Source organism: Taeniopygia guttata, chromosome 20 (assembly GCF_048771995.1).
Source record: "Taeniopygia guttata chromosome 20, bTaeGut7.mat, whole genome shotgun sequence".
NCBI classification, from domain to species: Eukaryota; Metazoa; Chordata; class Aves; order Passeriformes; family Estrildidae; genus Taeniopygia; species Taeniopygia guttata.
The window spans coordinates 7,069,371-7,092,598 of NC_133045.1; positions in this window are offsets into that span (position 1 = coordinate 7,069,371).

The following is a 23,228-nucleotide window of genomic DNA, read 5'->3' on the forward strand; positions in this document are numbered from 1 at the left end:
CAGTGCTTAGAAATGAAAATAAAATAATCCTGGGACCTACTGCACAGGATCTACTGAGGGAAGGCAATGGAGCACTGGAGCAGCCAGGGGCAGTGTAAGGCTGTGCCAGCCTGGAAGAAACTTCACATCCCGGGGTGCAGAACGTGCCCTGCCCCTTGGACTGGAGGCAGCTGAGGGAGAGGAGCAGCCTCGAGCCATGTTCATGATGTCTGAATGATCCCTGCCTGCCCAAGTTTCTCCACAGGAGGAATCTCCACTCTCTATGCTATACAGTTCTCTACACAATATTTAATGATAATTGGAAAATATCCTAGCAATACTGTGTTGTCAAGTTTCCAAACATCTATTTCAAGCTGAGCTGGCTGGCAATTTTCTGAATTTTTTTCTCTGAGAAAGTTACCTTCCTAATTTTTTTTTTTATAACCTTAATTTTTTTCTTTTAAATCAATATCAAACTTCAACATTAAATTGTAGAACTTTTACTCCAAGTGTTATGAGAGCTCTACCCTTTCCTCTGCCTTCCCTCACCTCCTGAGTGCAAAAACATGAGCAAGTAGAACAAGATAGCAGGAAAGAAATGATAAAAAAACAAACAAGGTAGAACCAAACCCAAAATTTCAAAATAAATTTTCTTGTTTTCATGAGTTTTCTACTGAAAATGCCAAACCCAGTTCTTTTTCACAAAACAATTTTTAAAGTAATATTAATGAAAACAGTCATTTTTCCTAACAACTCACATCTGGCCTGAGTAATCCTGAAGGCACCTGACATTAGACGAGCCATGGGACCGTTGGCTCAGCGGTGATATTTGTCATTAGTCCAGCAAGAAACCTCAAACTGGCAGAATTTTCATTCTCTGCATACACGAACACACACAGTGTGACCACAGCCTGGAAACTCCCCAAGACGACAAATGAGCTGAATCCCAGATTTCATTTCAAAGCCAACCTCAGAATTTCCATGGTGTGTTGAGCCCTCCAGCCTTCCATCCAGAAATCAATGAGGTGACATTGGCATGGAATAAAAATAATGTAGTGATGAAACAGGGCCCTAAAGTACTTCGCAGTGACATTTTAAAAACTGAATGCCATGTGAAAAAAATGAAGTCAAATGCCCTTTAATCTCCATAACTCTGTAGTGTCACAGTCTAATTAAACCCTCAGCCTTCTGCTGACTTAGAGCTACACCCACTGAAAAAGGATGCCCTGTGATAGACATTATTAGGTGACCTCCTCCACCCCAACATCTGTATAAGTGCCCTTAGCTCTAATGAATGCACGTGCTGGAAGAATGACGGGATTTCCTACAAGCTCAAATTCACCCCATAAACTGCAGAGCATTGCTAATGTTTCTGTCTGTCCTGCTAAAATCCCATCCCTGGATCAGACAGGCAGAAGGAAAGAGCTGGACCCCTCAGCTGAAGCTCTGTGCAGTTTCCTTTAATATAAATCTAATGCAGGAATAACGGCAATTTATAACCCAGGCATCCAGAACGCCGTGAAATGGAGCAAGCAGCCAGTTCACAGCCTCAACAGTGCTTCTGAGACTGAAATGCAATTTCTAGCCCCAGAGGGTGGTTTTGGGAGAGTGATTCCACTGTGCTCACATTCCTGCTAGACACCATTTCTGCCCCCAGCACACAGACTTGCACTCTGAGCAGGAAAATCTTTCCTTTGGCCGTGGCCTCTTCCCCATCCACACGAGCAAACCAGGTGCAAGGAGAGAAGCCACAGAGTGGGGCACCATCTGCTAAAATTCCTGTCCCAGGCAGCAGCTTCATTTGGTCCCTTCTCCCCCATCACTGAGCTCAGCACTTTTGGGGACACACTTGTCACACGGCTTGACACCATTTTTCCCTCTATCTCCATCCATGTCTCTGTGCAATTCAGGACCTCTGCAATATAACACTTTGAATATTAATGAAATTATGACTAAAGCAACCAGCTCTCTCCCAAAGACCCCCTTGTCAGTAGGGATTAAATGCCCACTTGTTTTAATAATACCAGTAGGAAACAGCCCTGCTTGTTTCAGGGAGAAAAGGCCGGATTTGTCCTTCTTCTCTGATGTATTTACCAGTGGACATTTCTATCACTCTGCATTCTCACTTCCCTTCCAGACCACAAATGTCCCACGTTGAGCTAAGGCACCATTCAAATTCCTTGCATAGAAACTTTAGAAAGAGTAAACAATAATAAAATTGTGTTAAAACACACCCCTGCTTGCAGTAGAAATCCATAATCACAGACCACCCCAACACAAAGTTTTCACAACCCAGTTTGAGACGTTCCCCAGGTTACCCAGCAAATCCAGGATGGACTAGAGAAGATTCACCTCCTTCAAGCCAGGCTTGCTACAGCTGCCTGCCTTTCCTGAGGCCAAGCTGCCTTTCCCAGGAGATGAATGCACTCAGCCAGACTGTGTTGCTGTCAAAAAGTCACTCCCCTTGCATCTTTTGGAGGAAGGTCCACACTGCAGCAAGCAAAGCCAGGGGCTACAAGGCAGCAAAGAGAGAGCAGGGGAGAAAGCTGGCTGGAGATATGGATGGGACCATAAATGGCATCATTCATTCACTGATGGAACTACACCAAATGCATCTTTATCCTATGAATATTGCAAGGTGCAGATGGATTTTCAAAGCAGTTTCAGAGGCTTGAGCCCCAGGTTTGCTCTTTGCAGTGAACCTCTACACCTGGCTTGGCAGGATGAATGATTCACAGGTAGATGCTGCCAGCCTCCTTCTCTGTGCACCTCCTGGGGAATGCAGGCACTGAGGTGCTGCACAAGGAAGGAACAGCCCACAACACCCAGCCAACTCATTTCTAGGAGAAGGGCCCTGGCACCATGCACTGGGGCTGGCAAAGAGGGAACCTGTAGCAAGAAAGCAGCAAAGAGCCAATTTCTGTGCTGGCACCTCTTGAGCAAGAAGAGAACATGTATCCACAGGCCACAGTGCTCATGATTTACACTGACATGAATAAGATCAGAACCAGGCCCTGGTGCTTTGTTACAACAGTAAACACAACAGGGAGCTTTGCCTCTCCTCCTCAGGGTATATCCCTATGCCTTTGTGGTACCAGCACAATAAATAATGCATTCCTGGAAAAGGAGATCCAAGGAGCTTTCCATAAACAATTCAGGATTTCTCCTTTAAAAACCTCTGAAATATATTCTTAATGCCTGAGCCATGTAAGTCATTAGGTTTCTGTCAGTGTGCTCAATACATATGTATGTGCCAGAGACCAGAATCCTGGAGGAGTCTGTACTGCAGGACATCTATAAAAGAAAATTGCAGTTGAAGTGTCCAAAACAATGATCTGTGGGTGGTCCTCTGGTAAGCAGATGGGTTTCTACAGTGCACATATAGCTACTAGCAACAAACACCTCCTTGTTTTGGTCTCAGTAGCCTCTGAATGTAAAGAAGAGTTAGTGCACAGAGGATTCACTGCCTATAGATTAGCAGTTCATGTGTCTTTGTAAGACAGAGTGTGCAATCCTATCTAGGCAGGTTTGAGAGCTCTAATTGCATTCTCACTCCAAATGGAGCTCCTTATAGACATTTATCATCATAAAATAACATCTGACACACGTGTTCTCACATGGCATAATGTCTTCCAGGGGAGGCCAAACCAGAACAGGTATGGTGAAAAAGGAGATGAAAACCTCTTTTCCTTAGACTCCTGGAGACACCCATACAGCCAGTGGGATGATCTGCCTGCTCTGAGCACAGAGCCAGCACGGAGACTCCTCAGTCCAAGGATTCTTTCAAACGGACCATCAAGTATCACCTTGAACGTCACAGTTTAACCTAAATGGTGCTGTTCTTCTATTTGAGAAGAACAGTTGCAGAAAGAAAATTGAGGTAGAGAGAAGAGTGAAGGATGGAGACAGGGAAAGGGTTGTCAGGAAGGTCAGAAACCTTTTAAAGGGAGCCCATGAAGACTCACACATGCCAGGGAGTTAATGAGGGAGGGAGACAGGTGGCCACAGCATCCCCCAAATCCTCTGCACACCTGGGAACAGCCCACACCTTTCTGGATGTGATGAGAAGATAGAGCAGGTTCACCAAGTACTGTTGTTCTGCATTTCCACATAGAAATGTTGCCTTTTACAGGGCTTTAGAAAATTCAGCTGAATTGACCAACTGGCCTCTTGAAACTTCCTGCCTCCAAAGGTCTTTGAAGAGTAAAAATTACCTGTGTAAAAATGAACTGATTCTAGTTTACAGCTCACTGTATGGACAGAGATTACTTTAACCCTCTTGGCTTTAGCCCTTATTTAGTCCACAAGGATCATTGTTGGAATGGGACAGTTTGTCCAAAAAAGCACTGAAATTATGAATGTTCTAAAACATTCACTCCAAAGTGAATTAGTTCATAAGCACTTCCAGAGCACATGATGTTTCATACTGCAGAACATGTCTTAAATTTTCCATCTGGGTGAAAATCCTGGAAGAAGATGTCACCAGTTAATTCTGAGAAGTGAGAGTGTCATTAGCATGTTGCTTTAATTGTGTTTTAAATATTATATTAAACAATTTTTTGTACATTTCCTAAGAAGAGTCTTCTTTCATGAGGTGTCCCAAATCTCATGTCAACTTACTATGGCTCAGATGTGTACATCAAATCAAATTAGCACATTCCAAACTTCATTTCTACTGAAACACAATCAATTGTAACTTATTTTTGAATCATGCTGCTCTCTCTAATTGTTAGCTCCAGCCTCTGCTGAATAGGTGGTTAAGCAAATTATTCCATCTCACATATGAAAATTGTGCTATTTACGCTGGCAGCTTTCACGGTTACTGATGAGGTTTCTCGAGCTAATGAAATAATGAAAACACAAAACAGATTTAGCTTTCTTAATAAGGAAAAAGATAATGAACTAAAATTAAAATTGAAACTCGCACTATACACAGAGTTACTGTAATATCATTTCTTTTTTAAATTAATGCCCATGCTTTTTTATTTTATTTTTTACATGCCAGTGACAAAGCTAGTTAAAAATCCACTTCAACCATGGTAATGTAAAGATGCTATTACTTTATTGCATTTTTTGTAATGTAATTATGGGACATACAGTTTCAGCGACTTTTCTGTGTGATTAGTCATACATGAAAGGGTAACACGTTGATTAAACACTGTGCTTGACTTCATGGAAGGGAAAAGGTGAAGATGGAAGAAAATTACTTTTGGTCACCTTTAACATCCTTCTATCCATGCCTTGAGGGATAGGCACCTCAGGGCTGGCACCTTCCTGGTGCAAATCTGCTGGGGTTTGCCTTGCTGGAGCCCTGCAATGCAAGCCAGTTTCCTCACTCAGCACTGAGCCAGAGATCTGGCTCATGAGGAAGCCTTGCCAAGGAGAAAGCCCAGCCACACCGAGCTTAAAAACTCCATCTTTTCACCCCAGGGCCAAAGCAAGGAGGGAAATTCAATATGCCTTTGTCACCTGTATGGAAAAGCCTTCTTGCTTCCTCTGGTTTGCACATGTTGGGTTTGAAAGGGCTTGGCAACACTGTTTTACTCTGTCCCTCATGGTCCCCACGGGCAGGCCAAGGGCTGTGGGGCTCCAGCTAAGGCTGAGCTGGTGCTCCATGGGTCGAGCCAGGAAGGAGCCCAGCCACAGCTGCCTGGGCTGTAACTGGAGATACAGCAGTTCTGTATCTCCAGTTACCTTGGCACCACTTCAGAGCTGGAAGCCTACAAGTATGTGGTCCCTCTGGTTTTGAAATATGTACTTCTACAGCTTAGCACCATTGGTTTTCATTGCAGAGAGATTTTGGCTGGGAATACCAAATCTGAGAGATTTGATACAGGGCAACTGTCAGGATATATTGGTGTTTCTGTCAAATAACCTGCACAACAGGTCCAGAAGATGCTTCAAGTGTCTGTGACATGTCTTTGGAGTTTTGCAGGGTTACCAGCTGGATCCTGAATTAATTCCTCAACCCTATCAGTGAAGTTGTCTTGAGGAAGAGCAAGGAAGAGGAACAACAGCAGAGCTGAGTGCCAAGAGTTCTGTCTGCCTGAGGATCCCAGTGCTGGCACATCCTGCAGTGCCCCTGCTTTGCTGTATTAGGAAATTGCTGCTCAGGCTCCCACTCCCTCGCTGAACTCTCAGCTCACACATCCCTTCTCTGTGCTGCAGCACCCAGTTTTGTCCTTAACCTAAAACAATTATGCATTCCTGTCAATAAATACCATACCATGAATTAGCAGGCTTGCTGGCTCTGTGCCTGCCAGTGCAGGAGGAAATGGCCTCATAAATATTTGTGCAAGACATCAATAAATTTGAAGTGTTGACTCGAGTACTCAGCTTCCCTATCTGAGACCTGGAGCAGAGCTTCCGGAGTTCACATGTTCCTGCCGCAAGGGAGGAGGCCAGCAATATCCCAAGATGCTGAAACTGGAGATGCAGAGAGAAACCCCACATAAACCCCTCAACAAAATCCCTTCATGCTACTGATCCAGGTGGAAAAGGTCCTTGCAATTCAGACAGGGGAGGTTTTGAGAAGGAAGATGTTCCCTTGCCCTTGTTTTGGTTTTTTTTTTTTAATTTTCTATTTTTTGCTGTTTATTACTACAGAAAAACCATTGTTGTAGAGCTGCACGTGGCCAGTGAGCTGGGCAACCCCTTCCAGCAGAGCTGGGCACAAGACCCAGAGGAGGATGGGTCACTATGAGCCTGCTTCATGCTGTACAGCTTCACAACACAGGGACATTGGTGTCAGGAGCTCCCCGTGTGCTCCCGAGATCAGAATGATTTAATCTAGGTTAAAAATATTATTTTGAGCTGCTCTACTGTCATAATGCTTAAGAGGCATGACATCCAACTGTGGGCTGTTTTGCTGCCATTGGGGTACTACTCCCCAGCCTGGATATTCAGAAGCCTTTTGACTTCATTACCAACATGCCCAGGTTTGCAAGCTTTTTTTTGAGGAATTGCTCCTTTTTGCAACACCCCCACATTTGCATTAGTGCTGGATGCTCTTCTCCAGATAAACAGTTTTCACCAAGAGCAGAAAATGGGACCAAGGCATTGGATGAATCTGTTTTTCTCTCTGCTCTGTGTCCATGGTGTATGCACACATATGGACCAATCTGAGGAGCATGCCCTCAGGAGCAGCTCTCTTCCTTCCCCAGGAGATGGTCCAAGTGGTTTACTGAGCCTTTCATTTCTTTTAAATCAAATATTTGGGAGTCTTGTCTAGAAGTGCTCTCTTGCTACTTATGAAAATGTGACTGTTAGAGGAAAAAAAAGGCTCTGAGGATGTAAGGAGAAAAGGTGAGGGTCAGGAGGTTTCCCCAGTGCTGTGTGGAACTCCTCCCATCCACCCCAGGAGATGAGCAGCAGCCAAGAGCTCCATTTTAATGAAACAGTGTTGATTGGGAAGACAAGTGTGATATTTTGTTCCTATACAGGCAACAGGCTCTCCTGTATTCTCAGTCTGTGAGGTCTAAGATCATGGCAACCAATTAGAAATAGCTGTGAAAAAAGCACATGTGCAGAACTCGGATTAGAGGGTGGAGCAGACGTACAAGGAAGGTGCTCTCTGCCTCACTTTCCCTGGTGTTCCCAGTTCGCTGTCTAGACTCAGCTCTCCTGGGGGGAGCAAAGGCAAGAAGGCACAAGGAAGAAAAAGAAAAAGTGAAACTCAAGCTAGCAATTGTCTGTGACAATGCTAAATTCCATCATTATTATCCAGGCTACGCAGGAAACCATTTTACAAGGCTTAGAAGACACCTGGGGCTCAAGTCAGATCTATTTATTAAGTCGCTCACATCCAGGTTTGCTAAAGCAATTGCTTTATCTCTTAATTTCCCATGTGTTAAGATGGTTACTGGAACACAAACCTGGAGAGGCTTTCCTCAAGCACCCCAGGCCACCATGGCCCAGCAGTGGCACAGCCAGACATCATCCAAGGCACCATTTCCTGGGGACCAGGGGGGCCCAGAGCCCAGCCTGCTCCCCACAGTGCCCCTGCTGCTCCAGCAGCTCTCACTGCTGCTGCTCCCACCAGCACCCGGCCACTGCTGCTGCCAGCACAGAGTTCCCAGCACAGAATTCCCAGCACAGAATTCCCGTGGGACGGGTTCCCAGTGCCACACCAGTCACGGATCATTCACAGCTCAGTTTTCCCCAGGCCAGCCTGGCATCCCCAGCTCCCACACCTGAATTTGCCATTTGGCTGCAGCCAGGAGCTCGGCATCGTGATCCTTCTTCCCCGTTGGGGCCTGGCTGCAGATTAGTCTTTCTGTGTTCTTTTCAACACAAGAAAAAGAACTGTTTTTTCCCACCCTGCTGGAGGGAAACCAAGGAACAGGACAAGAATTCTTGTAAGTTTTGGGGGGGTCTTTTTGCGTTTTGCAAGAGGAGAAGGACTGGCATGCAGCAGCTGGGCTTTTCCCCCAAGTTCTGCTTCATGAAATGGATGTTTCAGAGAAAAGAAAAAGCATTGCTAGTGGAGTAACCTGAAGAGGCTGTAGAGCTGCTGTTTGGGTAAATATGTGTACATCTGTTGGGTTCACCTCAGCAACCTCATTCTCAGCATTTCCCCAACTTCATCAGCAAGAGATTCAAGCTCAGCCCCACCAGTCAGCCCTCCTGGCTTTAAAATATGAGTCTTTATGTCCCTCATCCATATAAACATTACAACAACTTGGAAATCTGCTCTGAAATTACTGCTGTGCTAAAATCAGCTTAATACAACTACTATAACACTGGCTACAGAGAAAGATGGCAAGGGAGTACTCCCAAAAATGATTTGCCTTAAATCTGCAAACAACCATCAAGCATCATATTCAGAAAAGATGGCAAGAAGACATAATTTGTTTTGTTTGCTGTCACATCTGCTTGTCCTGGTTACCATGTACTACCTTCCTTACACTGGTTTTCTTCCTCTTGTGAAACATTTTTATTTTGTTTTCCTAAGAAAAGCAATGTTGCAGAACAGTAACATCCATGTATGGAGGGAGAATTGCTGACTAAGGGGATTTATGCTGGCAGTGTTACACACAGAGCGTTACACACTTATTTCTCAAAGGAAAAAAAATATATGGCACACTTTTTTTGGCCATCAGAGATCACTCTTCTGACAGAGAATCTGTTCAGCTGAGCTGATGGGAAAGACTCTCATTAGCAGCTTGGAGTTACTGGCACCGCACCTGCAGCGGATTTCTGGAGTTCACAACTTGGAGCCCAGTGCCAGACCACAGAAAAAGGCAGAAAAGGCAAAGAACAGCCAGATATTATGTGTAACTATTGTGACTCACTAGGGCTCCTATTCTCAATTTGCTGTGACCTTTAGAGAAGTGGAGCTGATACTGAGCAGACAATGCAGCTCGCTGCTCCCTGGCAAGCCCCAGCTCCTGCCCTGTGCCTCTCCCGGAGCAGTTTGCCCAGCCACACACACCACCTGACCCGGCTGGAAGGGCTGGGATGACGCACCAAGTCATTTTGATTTGTGGCACCTCCCTGGGTAGGATGGGCAAAATAAAGCCAGATGGCAGTGGATAAACTCCAGCCACTGTGAGGCTGCTATTAGCAAGAGCTCCCACACTGTGTGGAGCGCCCTCAAATGAACTTCCCTGCGGCCCCAAGCCCCTGGTAACACACAGAGATACTGCAGCCCATCTTTCAGAAAGAACTTCTGTGCCTTTTACCATTTTGCCATCTCTTTTGCTTTATATTTTTTCCCAACGTCCTGACTTTCTTTTTAATCCACCACCTTCACACAGCTATTCCTGCAGCTGTTGCTGTCCAAGTTAGTGGTGGTACCTTGGTCAAGCAGGGAGGTCTCACCTTCAGGGTCTGTGTGGGAAAGCTCCTTCCAAACCCAGGCTTCCAACAGCCATGGGAGCTGCAATGTTTTCCATGTGCTCCCATCAGAAAGCACAAAAATGCTAATTCCTCCAAATTATTTTCTCCCAGGATTTTTGCAGCATCACCAAACCTTGCAGAACCTCAGCAGGTGATAATTAATCCAGGCACCTTTCTGCCCTGGGGGTAGTTTGGCTTCTCTCTTTATTCTTCATGTCACTTCCTAGTACAGATGCCTGAGGTCTGCAGTTTCAAACTTCATCCAAAATAAATGCAGGCACATTTGTGTTTTCTGATGCTTTTTTCCATAGATATATCAATAGAATTCCACTACTGATTGTATTTTCCAGAGATGAAATTAAGAGGCAAAAATAACCAAAAAGCAAAAGCCATTCTGGGGTATCATTTTTATAAGGAATCTCAGTGTTTTTGGAGCCTTCCTGTTATTTTCAATAGTAATTTTTTCCACTATGGATTCAGGTCAGTTTTGAAGAAGAATCCTACCTTGCTCACATGCCTTTGCAACTGCTCCTTTCAGCCTTGAAAGGTCATCTCACCCCCAGGTAGACAGCAGGGAGAAAAGTGAGATGGTTTAATGTGAATTATAAAATCTGAACATTTTATGCGAAAAAAAAAATGGAAATTAATGATACTATGAGAACAATAACCTTTGTGGGGTTTAGTCTGACTATTATTAGCGTGGAAGACATGATAAAAGAAATCCCAGACGTTTCCAATGGAGAACAATCTGGGTCTGCCCAAGTTACTTCCCCAGCCCAGCAGAGGCTCAGTTAAAGCCTCTGGTAGCCTCACCAGCAGATTTCCAAGTCACTCTGGTGAAAGCAAAGAATTTCCTCATATGTGCAAACATACCTGATGATTGGCATAATCCCAATGAACACACATTAGGTAAGTAAAAATATTCCACTCTATTGATATTAATTCCACAGCTCAGAACCAAGATCAAGTTCTCATTTGTCTGAATAACAGAGCATTTAAATATTTAGTTCAAATATAAAGACTTTCAGCTTATATACGGTGTGGGGGGGAGAAATCCAAGGAACAAAAGTTTTCCTTGTAGCATGCACAGTGCTGATTTCCAACCCTTGGCAGCCACAGCACAACACAGCCATGGCAAACGTCTGGCCAAGACAAATCTATAAAATTTGCACTGTACATGCACGCTTTCCATGCATGAAGGTCTAATAAGCCCAGATACTTTCTGCCTCTCCAAACAGTTGAGCTAAAGAGGTTTCCCCATGGATTCTAGCAGGGCCAGGAGCATGGAGACTTTATTATGTAACAACCCACATTATTTAGTGAAAATCTGGAATGTGCTTTATTAGTTGGGCCTTTGTTTGGTCAGGAAATACCTCCAGACAAATGTGATGACACAGGCATTTTTAATTTGCCACTTCACGTTCACAGCAAATTAGGTGATTTTACATGTTATTCCCTGCATTAAAAGCGACAGGCTGCAAGGTTAGCAGTTTCCCTCAGAAGCTCTTGATGACATTACAGACACACACAGAAAGCACAAGCCCATCAGAATGAATTAAGATCACCTCTCTTTGCCTATAATCTGAAAGACTCCATGTGGTCTCTCTTAGCACCAGTCCCAAATGCCAACCCTCTGGAACAGCATATGCAAGTGGTTGGAGGTAAGGGGAGGAGAGGTCAAATTCTGTGTGCTCCATACGATCAAATTTGTGGTATTAAACCAACAATTACCAATGAAGTGGTGAGTGAAAAACAAACGTCCTATCTATTACCCAATTTCAAATACCAGTGCGATGCCTGCAAAACTCTCAGTCCTCTGGCTTTTTTTTTTTTTTACATACTTGGTAATGTGTCAAGTCTTAATACCTGCTTTCAAATGGAGTTGGGTTTTTCCATTTGTGAGCTTGGAGTCATTTTCCTTTCAGAGCAGACTTAAAAAAAGGCCAGTTAGACTGCTGCTAGTATAGTTTGAGGATATTTTCCTCAGTGTATTACACTTCTGCTTAGGATAAATAGGAAAAAATGTAGGAGATATTATGTTAAATACAAAATATTTGGTCTTGACTGAACATCACTGAAGCAGTTCAGTGAAGACCCAAAGGAAACACTGGTAGAGAAAAGGAAAGGGGAGGAAAAAACAGTCCTTATTTTCTTGCAATAAGGATTAGGAACTGAAGTGTGACAAGTGTAGGAACATACACTTCTTCTGGACTTCAGTCCAGGTAATAAAAGAAAAAATAGAGATTGTGTAGAGCTGGGTAATAAAAGAGGCAGCAGTGGTGAGTCTGCAGCGGCAGGTTTTTTGGCTGGCGGTTTAATGGCTGGGGCTGAAACTCTGCCAAGCGGGGCTGAGAGGGGCTGCTGCAGCTCCTGGGGTTTGCCTGAAGAGGGGAAGCAGCCGTGGAGGTCTGCAGGCTGAGAGGGAGAGAGGGAGAGGAGAGAGGGTGGGAGCCCTGTGCTGGAGCTGCTGCTGGATCCATCAGTGGCGTGGGACACGCTGACACCTTCCCGAGCTCCGGGTGTTTGTGCAGGCTGCAGGATGCCCTGCCAGGCTGCACTGGGCTCTTTTATGGCCAGGCAATGAGGTACAGCTGGGATTTAGAGGAGTAGCAGGTGTGTGCTAAAGAAGGTGATTTCCATGTTGGGAAAGCCTCCAGCTTTCCAGGTGGGTGGCCCTGTGCCTGCCACTGGCATCCCCAGGAGAGCAGGTGACTCCCCTGAGCAGTCACCTCGGCCAAATGCCACCAACAGCCTTGGGTGTGATGTGCAGGGAGCAAGGAAGGAGGTGGAGGAGGCAGGGCTCTACATGGAAGTTGTCTCCCAAAACCAGGAGCTGCAGACTTTAATCTCTTCCCACCTCTTAATGAGGCTCAGAACTTAAGTATGATGTTTTTTCCCCAAACTTCTCTGAAGCTGGGCACCTAAAACTGTCAGTGAAACTCAGGTTTCAGCACAGGAGGAATAATCTGGCTGCTCTCTGCACTCATATTTGAGAAGTACTCCCACAGCCAGGTACATTTCTGCACAGTGGCTTTGTGTGTGTTATTGCAAACACCTCAGTGGGGACTGGGTAGAGGGAGACCTTTTCCCTTCAGGTCAAGTGAATTTGGGCTGTGTTTTTAATGCAGTTTCCAGGTGTTGGATGGTCACTGGCCTTGGCAGGCACAACACCCTTCCCAAATGCTTTCCAATCTCAAAGATAATCCCTCTATGAAAACATCCCCTCACTAGCAAGACACAGGTCCTTGGAAGTCACCTCAACAGGTGAGACAGGGGTGTTTGCACACCCTTGTCTTCAATCTCAGAAGATATGAGAAGTCAGCCAGGTGTGTGGCAGTGAGCATCTGCTCCTCTGCCTTCTGCTACACAAGGCTAAAATGCAGAAAATCACGTTCTTGCTTTTTTCCCCCAGCACCAGATGAATAATCTTTATTTTTAAAGTAAGAAGAAGCAGCAGGTGTATCTCCATACCTGCCCTACTTTTTTGTTTGCCTCACCCTCTTGCCACCACCAGCATGCAGTGAGCACTCTCTGTTGACTTTGTCTGCCTTGATGTGTTTTAAGCCCATGTTTAATTGCTGAGAAACCCTCTCTACTGAAGAGTCAGAGGAGAGCCTGTCTTTGTGTTTCTTTTTGCTTGGAAGGGGCTGAAGCAGCAATCTTGACTTAAAGGCTGACTCTGATTGGAAAATAAACAACTATAAAGTACAATAAATCCCATTGAAGAGCCTAGTCAAAACATCCCAATGAACAGCTAATGCTCCACTAACCAACTCCAGATGTCACAGCCTTGTCTGGCACTAATTGGTTGACTGGAGAGTCAGAAACTGTGTAACCTGGGGGAAATCTCTACTTCTTGCACTTGAGATGAGTTGCTAAGACAGAAAATGGTTTTGTTTTGTTGTGGTTCCTAATTTCCAAACTACAGAGGAGTCACAGGTACCTGCTGGTACATGCCCAGTGTCAGGGCACAGTCCAATTTTAGGGTCCCTAAGGTACCTCACAAAAATTTTCTCAAGAGCATGAAGCTGCCTTTGACATCGGATGTTCCTCCATTCCCAAGCTTTTCTGGGTTTATTTGTTTAACCAGAGGATGTGCCCTAGCAGATTGCAGTTAAATTCTTAGATAAAGGTAGTTGCAAATTCCATCTGGAAGTGTCTGAAGCACCAAAAACCAACTAAAAAAAAAAAAAGAAAACCTCAACCAAAACCAAACTAAAACCAAACAAACAAACTCCCAAAGAAAGCAATTGCTTCCAATTATAATTAAAACACAGAGAATCAGAAAGATGAGTTTGGAAAGAGAAAATAATTTTTTAAAAAATTAGATTAGCCTGGTGCACCCCAGTTCCTACAGGCTGAAAATTCCATGTCTGCCTGCATGACTGCATTGGCCAGGGACATATAAAGTGGCTCACCAGGATTTTCCAATGGGCTTTTTTAGGGATGTTTGACAGGATCACATTATCTATTGTGTGTAATACTACAAAGCAATGTGTGCCTGCAGGTTTTCTCTGTTTTACCAGAAGACTTCCCAGTACCATGACTCTACACACACTTACTTATGCTGCTTACCTTCAAGAAAAGATATCACACTGGCTTCTGAGACTTCCATGACATTAAGAATTGCTATTCATAATTCATTCTTGTGGTTCTAGTCATATCCTGAGCACATAGGAGGAGGTTCTGTGAAAGACTTTCCCAGAAAGTTACTTAATAAGTTTCTGTTTAAAAACTACTATTGATATTCCTTATCATTTTAGATTAACCTGTAAAAATAATTTATCTTTAATTAATTTTTTAATCAAATGGCTTACATGAATTTTAGAAAACATTTCCCTTAGTGTCACTGACATGTTATTCATACTTTGTAAGAACATTTTAGAACTACATAAATTTGCACACTGAAATCTGATGTAGAGCTTCTGCTTGCTAAAATGTAACTGATTTTTTTTTTTTAGTGCTTTTAAAAAAAACCCCAAAAAACAGTCTATAACCTGTTTCTCAAGTGTCAAAACCATTTTTTCTGCAGAGTACCGTGCAATGCAGCATCTGTTTGGACACATCCAGCCATATCGTTCACTCCTGATCTGCAAGGGAATAACACAGGATTTGAAATACAGTAGACACTTGTGCAAAGCATGAACAATGAAAATTACATCCAGCCCTTAATCCAGGGGATTCTGGGCTGAGCTCAGCCTCTGTGGGTATACATATCCATTCTGCATTTAGTTCCACATATTCCAAGACTGGATGTTTCCCTATAAGAGTCACATGGGAGCAAAAGTGGGATTAAGTGGCTTTCTCTCCGTGTTTTGCTATTAGCATTACACATGTAATATGCAGGCACATGAGCAACTGTGCTGCACCATGGTCAGTGATGAAATTAATTTCTTCCAAGTTGCTAGAAGGTTTCATATTTCAGGTATCATCTTTATTTTGCTCATAGCCTTGGGACAGAATGGATGGAAAAGAAGCAGGAGGTTAATCACACCCCATACACTGAGATTCACAAAAACTTTGATAAGTCTTCCTCCTTTGAGCCTGGGTGCAAGTCTGGTTCCTGCCAACAGAGAGTGCAAAGCTGAGTCCTTCACCAAACTTCTTTTGTGCTTTTAAATCTGCCAGAAGCTGCCCTGACTTTGGCAATTGTGACACAACAGAGGATTCCTCTGGCTGCTCTCTCTGGCTGCTGAGTTTGTATCAACAGAAATAATATCCCCTCCTTGCTGGCACAAAGGTGGGCACAAGGAGCACCTCATCTGCCTGGTCTATTATTTGGCTCCAGGCTGGTACCTCTCACCAGCAGGAGTTAGATCTGTAGCCTCAATAGCAACAGAATTTTTTTACAAAATGCAATGCATGCAAGTACGAAATTTAAGTTGATGAACACTGAACTGTTAGGGAGAGAGCATTGAATTTTTTGTTCTGTTCTGTTCAAAAGTTCCTACAAAGAAATTGTGGGATGTTAGGAGGAAGTGCCTATGGAAGTTAAATTTCTGTTTCCATTGAGCCAAGTAGATAAAAATTCTGAAATAGTTTTTTTTAACCATTGCAGAGCATCAATGCTTTTTGACATTCAATATTAAATATCTCTGTTTATCACTAACCACTTTAGAACACTAAAGCACATCTTTAAAAACCAGCCTTTGATTTTGGCACCAAAGTTTTCTGTTAAAAGAAACTGTTAACATTCTGTTGAGTGGCATTTGGAAGAGAACTGGCAAAGTAAACTCAAGGGTTAATGAAAGTAAATGAGATAATCCTCATTGATCCCCTATAATCCCCAAGGTCTGAGTGCAACTGTCAATCACTGGGAGAGACTTTTTCCTAATCTATCCCTCTGTGAATAAGTCATTCCAAACTGAATATACTTTGTGCACAGACATGTATTCAAACGTACAAACACACACTCTGAACATATAACAAAAAACTTAACAAAGTAAATTCCAAAACGAAGGTGAAAATAAAGCATAGCTAAAAATATGGTGCATAAATTTAAAAAAGAGAAGCTTATTTTACTTATCTAAAAGTATAGTTTCTTTTACTTTACTTTTACATAGCTAAAACATATTCCAGCTGTCCTTACTAACTCACTCTTTCCCATGTAAGCTGGTAGCAACTAATGAATCTGTTAAATCCCTCCTCTGTAAAGGAGGAAAGACTGTTCCCATAAAATTAAAAGTTACTGTTTAACAGATTGACCTAAACCAAATATGGTCTGGAGCATAAAAGAAAATTTTCAGTACTTTTCAGAGAACTGCTGACATGAATAATATATTAAATCAAATGATGCCATATCTGAGGCTCAGAGGATGTTGTAGGAAGAGCAGAGTGTGGGAGAGAAAGGCACAGAGAGCTGTGCCCATGACTGGTCCTGGCTGCTTTCAGGCCCTTCCTCAGCAGTGCCAACCCCACCAAAGTTGTCTCTTCTTTTGGGAACCACATCACTGCAGGGCCACCCCACACTTCTATGGGGTCTGGGCAGCAGTGCTGTCTGCAGAGACTGAGCTCATCAACTCACTGTTCCCAGGACTGCACTGAGTTCACAGACAGAGGCACCAGACTCTTTCCTCAATCTTCTTTCACTTTAGTCCTTAAACACTTGAGCAGTTCTGTGCTTCTGCTGCATGGGCACAGCCAGGGAGGGATGCACATGGACAGGCACCAGGTGTGCCCCCCCACAGCTGGAGAAGGAACTGTGTGATCCAGGGAGGTGAACACATCTGGACTATGGGGGCATCAGCTCTCTAGTCCAGATTTGCCTCAAAAGCTCAGTTGTAAATTCATGCTTGATTTTGTGATAAATTCTTCCAAGATGCCCAATGCACAGACACTCTTAATTGCAGGACTTATAAGCACCTACTAATTCTGGGAAATCCCCCTGTAATACTTTGCATCTGGAATCCTTGATAATGTAGACATGGCACTTAGGGACATGATTTAGTGGTGGACTTGGCAGTCTTACATTTACATTTGGACTCAATATTAAGGGTCTTTTCCAGCCTAAATGATTCTGTGTTTCTATACAAGAGTCACTTACAGAGAAACTCTCTGGCATTTAGAAGAAAGACAATTTTTCTACAGAGCATTCAGACACACCTGTAATAATGTTACTGCATTCTGCAGAGGAAAAGGAAATTGTCTGTCAAATGTTTGGGATAGAAATGCTTCACACCGCCCAAAGGTACCTCTTGATAACACAGTGCAACACCCATTTTCCTCCTGTAAACACTCAGAGCCACCACCTCTAACCTGAGGCTGAGTTGGAAATAAATGCCCCACTCTCAGGTTTAAAGAAAAACCAGCTTGGTAGCCATTTGGCCTGCAGCCAGGATTAAAGTGTTAACTCAATGTCTGTCAACCTGTCACTTAAACATTTACAAAACTACTGACCACTTCTATTAAAAGACCATTAAACCAGGATTAAGTTTTTCCAGGGTTAAGCTGATGTAAAAATGCAAGGAATGTCACACCAAGGGCAGCTCATTTTATTTGTATTGTAAACAGGCAGAAGTTGGAGGATAAAATGTTACATGTGTATTAAATATGGGGATATACCCCTGCTTTGCATTTTCCCTTTTTTCAGCTTCCTAAACACAGATACCATTACTCAGTGCTCAGATAGCTGCAGAGCACAGCTCAGTGAACATGAAAACCTCCAACTGCCTTAAAAGCAGCCCTGGATGCTTCAGAACAGGCTGGGGTAGCTTTGCCTGGAGTGGGGGTGTGACACACAGTCTGGCCATAGTGCTGGGAATAGCCATGGATATAACACAGCCCTTACTTAATGTGTCATATTGTAATCAGAGATAAATTGTTTAAAAAGGAGAGTCTTATCAAAAGCAGGAGCCCGTTTGGAGCATTCTGTGAATTTATTTTGTAAAAGCAATGAAGTCCACCAAGGGGTACCAAGCAGCTCAGTGGGACCCCCTGCAAGCTGAGCTGGTGCTGTGATGGGACACTGAGATTGCTCTGGCTTCTTACATTTCTTACCCCTTGCCAGCCCTCGGCAGAGACAGGGTGCAAGGCTGGACAGGCTGATGGCCTCATCAGCTCTGTTTGCATCTGCCACATCATTACCTCTGAATAAAAGCATGCTGGCCTGTCTGAGCATCAGCCAGTGACTTGACTCACAGAATTATTGGTCTTTGTTTATTAACTACTATCCTGCAAAATTTCAAAATATATAAGCCATTGAGCAAGTCTGCCTACATAAATATTACAGAACTGGCCATCTCCAAAAAGGGAGGTGCACACATTAAATGAGATTTCTCTCCTTCCCCGTAGCCCTCCCTCCACCTAGCCTGTTATCTTTATGAAATATAATTTTGCTTTCAGGAAGTATCTATGACACTTCCATCTGAAGCAGTGCTTCCAGTATTTACAGATATCAAAGAACTGGTCTTAATTTCATCTGATACTTTAAAAAGCCTTTTATTCTAAAATAAATTATTGAAATGTGGTATTGGTAAAATGGGTTGCTCCAGTAATGGATTTACTGTGATGGTGCAATCAATTTCAGAGATTGGATTTCAGGATAGAAACTATTCATCACTCTCCATGTCAAGGCAAGGTTTACCTTCACACTGCGGTCACCCACTGCAGCTTATGGATACCAAGGGCAGAGGAGAATCCATTGGAGGAAAACTCTCTCTGCTGCTTTTTTTTCCATTGTTGCTGAGGTGAGAGTTTGGAGTTTTGACAGTTACAGCAGCTCCAGAGCATCCTGGTGCCACGCAGGGGGGTGCAGAGGGACTCACCTATGCAACAGCAGATGTGCATAAATATCCTATTTATCTGTTCTGCCATGCCTCAGTGCAGGCTTTGTTATATGAGTTTTCCAACTTCTCTGCTTTATTTCAGGATCAGCAGAGCCTTTTAACAGTTAAAGGCCTTCAAGAGTAAGGAATATAATGGTTTTAATGGGAATGATGGGGGACAGACCTGCATTAGTACAAATTCTTCCCAGCCTGTAACACTGGGAACATGAATGATGCTAATGAGGGAAGAGGGGAGCTGTGACATGCACCATCCCTCCTTACACCTGCATTGACCCTCTCTTTCACATCTGGGGTTTTTCACAAGCTGGAAACCCCAACACCTGCTCTGCCATAGCTGGAAATGGATCTCCTGGTCCTCTGCAGCAAAGGAGGAGGTTGAGAGGAAGATAGAGAACAGAAGCAGTTTAGTCCTGGAGGTCAGTAAAAATAGGATTTTTTTCTCCATTTATTTTACTCCTTAGAGGCCCATGTGCCTCTATTAGCATAAATACATATTCACAGTCTCATTAGTACCTCCTCTTGCTCTCTGCCTGGTAGAGCCACTTCAAGCCTGGTGGGGCCACAACCCAGAGAGGCTCTGCAAAGCACCACAAAACACAACTTGTCTTGGGTGTCCTGACCTATCACTGGCAGGAACAATCTAATCCTTGTGACACAAAAAATTGAAAGCTTTTTTCCATCCTCATCTCTAATGAACCTTGCTCTTCTTTCCTAGAAAGGGAAGTCAGCTCCATAAATCAAGAAGTCTGTGGATTTGGGGTTTTACATTAACACCTTCAATTCATGCTTTGCTGTGGCCTCTTGGATGGGGGTGAACTATTCTCCTGTGATGGGAAATGGCAGCTCCAGAGCCAATTTTAGCACCTAGAAAATGTCCCTTGGCTCCCAGATGGCTTAATTTTAAATCTGACACCCTCTTTAAAGAAAAAGTCATGTCTACGTTTGATTTCAGGAGTTACATACAATAATTTAAGAAGTTATGTGGGTACCCAGCAAGTCTCTGACTATGGAGGGGGTTGGAAAATATTATTTGGAGCCAGAATTTGAGATTTCTTGGCTATGGTCTATCTGCCAACCTCAGATCTGCCTTTAGTCTTTCACCGACTTTTTTAAGCACTACAAATGATGGAGTTTTGCTCAGCTGGAGAATCACCATCAATAAATACAGCTGGTTTGGAATAACTAATGAAGGGTGAAAAACTGGGCTTGTTATAGTTATTTATAATGCCTCTTAAGACAGTTAAAAGTAACTGAAAATTCTCTGGTGTTTTAAATCTTTCTTCTCACTCCACTTTACTACTCACACTCCTTCTTTTCCTGTTTTTTCATATGAAATATGGCCTATACTGGAAGTTTATTTAAAAAATCAAAACTCTGAAGAAACTCATAAGGCACTTTGCAATGGCTAAGACAGAGTGAGCCTTGGAAGAAAACTACTGCTGATGTGCCTGTGGAGCCTGCAGAGGAAGGGCCCCTGGAAGGGCACAGATGCCAGGGAGAGCCAGCTCTAACTTAGGTCACAGCCATGCAGGTGCTTTAGGTTCCTCTTCATGCTGCATTTAAATGCATCAATCCTGCATTTAAATGCACAAATCCCTCCATCCATCCATGGCTGAGCCTCTGCCTCCCTCACTGTGGGGCCTGCCTGCAGCCTCAGCAAGTCTGTAAGAAAGGTAACTCAGTTCTTCCCTTCTCAATCCTCCTGTCTCTGCTCAGAGCTGTTGATCTTGCTCAGGGATGAGATGAGGCTGCTCTGCCTGTGCCAGGGACTCAGTGTTTTCCACCTGTGGTAACCTGGTAATGAACAGGCTCCTGGGGTGCTGCACCCCTGCAATCCAGCACTGACCAGAGCAGATCTGCACAGCCCCGTGGTCACCAACACCAACACCAGTGAATCTCCTTTGGGAGTGCTTAGGGAAGGGAGGTGATGGTCAGGAAGAAGCAGCAATACTGAAAGGGGGGAAACTATATTGTAAATTAGACTTTTACCCCAAATTTCCAAATTTTGAATTTTGCATTTTCAAACCTGCAGCAACTGCAGTGATGAATGAAGAATTACTTTATTAATAATCCAGCACTCCTCGCTGCTCAAATAAGATGTAAGAAATCCAAATATGCTAAATAAAAATAAATAATCTATTCCCAAGTCTAACCATCATGTTATAAAAAACATGTCCCTGCAATTATTTTGTGTTTCCTACCTTAGGAATATTGATAGACTGGAAATCAATTAAATTAAGAATACTCTTGCAGCCTTCTTAATCCAATGCAAAAAGGGAAAAAAAGGATACAACTGGAAAGGCTGGTTAATGACACTCTGAAGTTGTCAGTGCTGTATTAGACATTTCATAGCAAAGCAGAATCAATCACTCTCCAAGGAAGCTCTGAGAGCCATGGATCTGAAATTATGATCTAGCTCTGGTATTCCTTGGGATCTCACAGCCCTTATACCTGGCTCATCCATGAAGAGTTGGGATCTCAGATCTTCCCTCAATGAGCCAGCAGTGCCTCCTGCTGTACTCCAGCCTGCATTTATTCCCAGGCTCCCAACTCTGGCAGGTTTCAGCTACAGTGCAGCTACTGTTGGCATTTTGAGAGCTGTGATGAGTAAAGGGAGATGCATCTAACCGGCCTCAACACCTCTGGAAACATCAGTCTGTGCCACAGGAACACACCCTGCCCAGTCCTGAGCAGTCTGTGAGGCAGCCTGAAACACCCCAGAGATGTTTTGCTCATAAACCAGCTTTTAACACATTTCTGAGTGTGTTTGAGTATCACAGCACACCAGGGCTAATCTGTGGAACCCAGAAGGTTCCAGCCTGCTCAGTCATGCTCCCTCCTCTTGCTTTTACACATTTCAGCACTAATCTGCAGGAAGTCCTGCTGCACTTCCACGACCTTCTGCTGAACAGGCTTTCACTTGTGCTGACCCATGACAAACCATCACAGTTAGGGAATGCTGACTGTTATCACGGCCCACGTGATTGCCAAGTCTGGCTTAATCCAAAAACATCAGAAAAAGGAACTTGGGGTCAATCTCACTTAAGGAATGTGCCAAACTTCCTGGAGGTCACAGCAAGAGAACAAGCCCAATGTTTCACCTCTGAAGCTGAGAGACTGAGTTTTAAATCCTTTTGAGTCATCAGCCTGCAAAGCAGGTAACTGGCAAAATAAAAGGGGGACTTGTCTCTACTCTGGGCTGTAACTGGAAGTCTTTCACTGGAGAGGGTTCTTCCTCCCCCTCGGGGTGGTTTTCTGCATATCAGGTAGAAAAATCTCTTTGAAAAACAGCAAGTCAAATCTTTCAAAACAATCATTATGATAACAAAGAAGAATGAGACTACTCTGCTGCCATAGCTACCCAAAAAGTTTCTGAAGGCTTTGCAGAAGCTGTTTATTGAACCTCAGTGGCTCTGGGGAGGAGTATCCGCATCAATCTCATCCACACCTTGCTGTAGTTATTCCTCACTGCAGGAAGAGCTCTGAGATGGCTCCAATTGGAGAATGTGGCAGCAGCCCACCACCCTTCCCTCTCCAGGGCTATGCTAATCCTAAAAACATGTCCCAGTAATTGACATCTGTTCAGATGATGGCACTGCCAAACAGGATGTCTGTCTGTCTGTCCCACTCTCACACCATTTGAATCAGTCCTTTTCCAGACACTGGCACCAGGTAACACCTGCAAAGCAGTCCAAGATCTTGGATTCAAGGATACAATGGGTGCAAAGTAACATCCTTTTATGTCCAGGCAAGTTTTAGACTACCACTAATTGTCACAGCACATGTGCACACTTCTACATTTTATATTCAGATAAACCAAGGTGGAAGATCACATGGTTTCATAAAATAACCAAATTAAACTGTGGGAGTGCCAGATAACCTTTCAATGAAAGGTTCCCTTACAAAAATCCCTTTAATATTAATTTCCCATTAAGAATTGAGAAATATCCTAATACTCCAATATATGAGAGTAGAGAGTAAGTTTATTCACTTTCTTTATGCAAGTCCCAGCTCAGTGACAGGTAGGAGGGACAGTGGAGCTGGAAGCTGTGACACCTCCTTTGCCAGGACCACAGTGCTCCTGCCAGCCTGGTTCTGGAGGCTTCGTCAAGTCCAGCTTTGCTG